Here is a 4,770-nt window from a genome sequence, read left to right as displayed (position 1 = left end):
AAGTGGTAATAAATATTTTTGAATGTTCATGGTATCACAAAGTGCTTCCTTCTTCTCACCTGCCCATTGTTCTCCCAGAGCATTATACCCAGTCATTAAAGTTGTACAGTGATGTTTTCTACACATTAAACTAACAGATCTAGTTATAAAGGGTAAAAGGCATTTACTTAAGATTTTTAATCAAAATATGAATTGACAGTTTTCTATATTTTCTACCATATATACATATTTATTTGTACATACATCCACACACATATACATCCACACACAGATATAGATGTGTGTATACATACATACACACACATACACACACACACACACACATATATACAGTCATCTAAAAAAAATTATTTCAATCTGGAACTTCCATGATTTTGATATGTGATGCCATGAAGGGCATTCCAAGAAAATAAACACTCCATATAGATTGATTCTTATGTCAGACATTTTGTAACTTTCTCATGTCACAAAATATATATCAGAGATAGGACTTAAACCCAAGTTTTCTTATCTCTAAATCTGGTATTCCATGGATTACAACATATTTCTATTCAAATATATATTATTTCATTTTTAATTCTATCATTATCATATTGGAACAATTATGTCGTATATTTGCTCATATATCCAAGTTAAATATGTTTAGCATATATATTATTTGCTACAGTATATGTGGAAGTAACCATGCTAGAATTTAATGTTATATGACCAAATATAACAAAATTTGACTCAAATATAAAATCATTGGATATAATATAAATGTCATATGGAGACTAATGTAGATTTTACTTGCTTCAGTCTAAGTTCAAGAAAACAAAATTGTGGTCGCCTTATTCCTGTCCCCAGTGTGGGAAAAACTAGCTAGGGTTTACTTATAAATTAGAAGCGTTAGCACCAGTTTGGGGCATTAAGCATTTATTTTTATTTTATTTTATTTGACCACAAAAATCTTTATTAAAATGTGTCCTTCAGTAATGTTTGCATACATACAATATACACACATACATATATACACTCTGACACACCTCACAGACCACGACTGACAGTTTAAACAATAAATTAAAACTAAAAAAAAAGTGGGGGGGAGGGAAGGGACAGGGAGGGGAGAACTAAGGGGTAAAATTTCCTTATTTTATCTTGTAAGAAATGGCATTATTCCCAGAGCTACACTGGGGTAAACTTGTGACCAGAGAAAATCTGAAATAAAATACATTAACTAGAAAAGTTTCCAAGAGATGCAGGGACAAGTGTGCTTCTCCAGACAGGAGCCTTGGGCTTCATACTCTGATTTCCTTGCCTTCCAGCTTGGTTTGGCCTCAATGTTCACTTGGATTTCCATATTGTTGCACTCTCCATCTTAGGGGTTGGAGGAACTGATTATGGAACCGGCCATTGCACAACTGCTAATTGTCTCTAATGGCACCAAGACTGGGTGTGTCTTTGGGGAAAATTTACTTTTTGATATCAGCTTGGACTTCTAGCCTGCTGTACTTTCCCTTGCCACTGGAGAGAACTCTGCCGCTAAGAGTACCCCTTGAGAGAGCTGCAAAGGGGGCTGTCTTACTATAGTTGCCCTGCATGACACTGAGTCCATCTGTGGGGATCCCACTGGTACTAAGCACATTGGTGAGCCCTTCAATACTGCTCTCCCCAATGCTGGCGATCTTCAGGGCTCACCAGGCATCAGCCACTGTGATGGGACTATCATCTCCATCAAATTCAATTTTCACACCTTTTCCATTGGAAGTGCTAACTCCACAACAGAGAGAGTCTCCTCCATGACAGAGAGAAATGTGCACGATCCCATAAACATATGCCAGAATATTAGGGACACCAATCCCAACACTAACAGCAGCAATAACTGGGGATGCGATGACAGACAAGGTTACACCACCTGTGATGGCTAAGTTTCTCTTGTGCTTTGAAGTCTTCTTTCCCTCATACCTTCTGTGAATCTTTCTACCAACATAAACAGGGATGCCAATGACCATGGCAGGAATGGCAATGCCAGCTATGAGGGAAATGCCCCCTGGAGCACAAATCAAGGTGCCCAGCTGCCAAAGGATCTTCTTCTTAAGACTCCATGACTTCATAACCCAGAACATACAGCCACAGGGGCTGAGGTAATGCAAGTCTGAGATGTCTTTCATACAAAGCCAACAGAATTCACATCCACATACTACACAGGTCATGTGATTGCAGCTCCCATCATTCATCTTTTTTTTTCTTTTTAGTGAGGCAATTGGGGTTAAGTGACTTGCCCAGGGTCACACAGCTAGTAAGTGTCAAGTGTCTGAGGCCGGATTTGAACTCAGATACTCCTGACTCCAGGGCCGGTGCTCTATTCACTGAGCCACCTAGCTTCTCCTCCCATCATTCATCTTGATGATATATGCACTGCAGCATGGGCATGGCTTATCATCTGGTGGCCCGGATTCTCGGCCATAACAGATCTGAAGTGTGCTTGATCCCTACTTGCGGAGTCTGTGCCCTCTGCTGATGGGCCACATTACACGTTTGATTCGGATGCCATATCTGCTTGCAGTGGTAGCAGCATTCAATTTGGCAGCCTTCCCTCTCGCAGGTCAACTTTGGGTAGCTGGCACATCCATAGGCAATGGCGCCGGGCACCAGCGGCAGTCCGGGTTTAAGGCCAGGTAATAGCGCAGCATTAACTCCTCATACTTGTGCATGAGTGGCGGGTCAGGGAGAAGCAGGCAGATGTCCTGCAGGTTGAGGCGCTCATTGCACTCGGGGCAGCTGACAGGCACGTGGTTCTCGCTGATCTCCAGCTGCAGGTAGTGGTGGAGGCAGCCTCACATGACTGGTGCAGGCAGCTCAGCAGGCACTGAGGACACTCGGGTGGGAGGCTGAGCAGACACTGAGGGCACCGCACTCCACCTTGTCGCCGCCTGGCTCAGGGCCCTCGTCACCTGCCGCATCCACCACCACAGCTTAGTGAGGAGGCGCCACAGGCGGGCCGAGGCAGTGGCAACAGTGGCAGAGGCGCTGCTGGGGGGAGGGGGGGTGGTTGGCCAGGCCAGGGCCAGCTGTGGAGGTTTGGCGTGAGTTTGCCCCTAGGCCATGGAGAGGAGGGTGAGGTTGGAGAGGAAGCGGTGCCACTGCCCACTGCTGCCTCAGCACTTGGGGTTTGGTGCAGCCATAGGCAGGGACGTGGAGCCCAGGACTCAGAGTCCTTCTTGGAGCCCATGGCGCCTCACCTTCGAAGACACAAAGCTTACTCCTCCTCTCAGCCCTGACCAGCTCCCTTCAGTCTCTGCTCCCCTAGGCCTCAGTAGCCTCTACCTCGAGGTCATGTTTATATCTGCTTCCTCAGCCTCTGGCAGCCAGAGCATTAAGCATTTATTAGTGAAAAAAGAGAACACCTGGGTCAGAAAACCAAGAAAAAGCCTGACTATCCTAGAGTCCTCAGCTTCACCCACCAATGGCCTTACCTGGTTCTTCTCTCTAATCTCCTGCCACCACCTCCAAGTCTCAGCCAGAAAGAAGAAGATCCTGAAGCTCCCTGCCTGTAGGGAAGTGAGGCGGTTCCCACACAGTGCTCCAAGCTAATTGGCTGATAGCATTCAAGAACATTTATTGACATGATTTTAAGGTGGTCTTAAGATAGTTAACTTCCTTTAGTTAGTTAGGAGTTGGGGAGGGGGGAGTGGTGGGAGATTCTGAATCTATAGCTTCTGAGAACAATACTCTTGAGGCCAGGCAGGTGTTGCTTCAATCAAGTCAACTTTAAGTAGGTTAATCAGCAAAGTCAATCACTCTCACTTGGGGGCAGGCATTGGCAAATCCCATGATTTTCTCACTACAATAAACTCATTTCATTTAAGAAATTCATTCTACATACATGAAGTAAATCAAAAAGTGCATGCTGGATATCCTGAACCAAGTCAAAGGAAGTTAGTGGTAAGTCAGACTTGGAAAGTAAGCTCAGAGGCAAGTAGGTAGTTAGAGGACTTGGGCAGGGTGGGGCAGGGATTAGAAATCTGAAAGTGTAATATCGAAGTGAAGTGCTAAATGCTAAATCTGGCCTCAGACACTTAACACAAGTATCTTTAAGCAAAAGAATGTTTGCTATGATAATGATAAATGGAATGTGGCTAAAATAAGAACATAGAAGACAACTGTGTAAATAGGAAGGGCTTTTTAAACCACAGAGCTGTGTGGAATCTGCTTTTTCTCCCACTTTATAAGTGAGATAGTTACCAATGAAGCACAACTGATTTTTGTCATATAGATGACTGAGCTAGGCTTAAATGCTAAGTGGGAGTGCTGGAGTTTCTAACTCATTATGTCTGAGTGCTACTGCAGTAGAAGGGATGTTCCTATAAATTGAATTGCAAGGGGAAGTCGGGCTCCTCTAAACATAACAGAAAGCTTTCTAATGGGCCAACTTCAGCTGCTTGTTATGTAATGAATTACTAATCCATTATTTATAAAACTTATAATTAAGTTGCTTCAAAAAAGATGGGTAATCATTAATTTTCATCAACCAATTTGCTGTTGCTTAGTTTCAGTACCAAAATACATCCAAGAGAGAGGACAAAATTATTCTTACCTCCTGTAATTTAAAAAAGAAAAAAAATCCCTGTGTGAGTACTAACTGGAAAATCTGTGTCAGTATTAAACATTAATCTCCCTCACATTTTCCACAAGTATCTTTAATCGAAAGAATGTTTGCTATGATAATGATAAATGGAATGGGGCTAAAATAAGAACAAAGGAGACAATTATATAAATAGGAAAGGCTTT

At 42.9% G+C, this 4,770-nt stretch overlaps 1 pseudogene; it reads right to left on the bottom strand.

The window, feature by feature from the left end:
• Positions 1-1,216: 1,216 nt before the first annotated feature.
• On the bottom strand, positions 1,217-3,211 carry LOC122755099 (annotated as a pseudogene).
• Between the last annotated feature and the right edge of the window lie 1,559 nt (positions 3,212-4,770).

Source organism: Dromiciops gliroides, chromosome 4 (genome assembly GCF_019393635.1).
Source record: "Dromiciops gliroides isolate mDroGli1 chromosome 4, mDroGli1.pri, whole genome shotgun sequence".
Taxonomy (NCBI): Eukaryota; Metazoa; Chordata; class Mammalia; order Microbiotheria; family Microbiotheriidae; genus Dromiciops; species Dromiciops gliroides.
The sequence above is the reverse complement of the archived record's forward strand: the minus strand, read 5'-3'. Positions and strand labels throughout refer to the sequence as shown.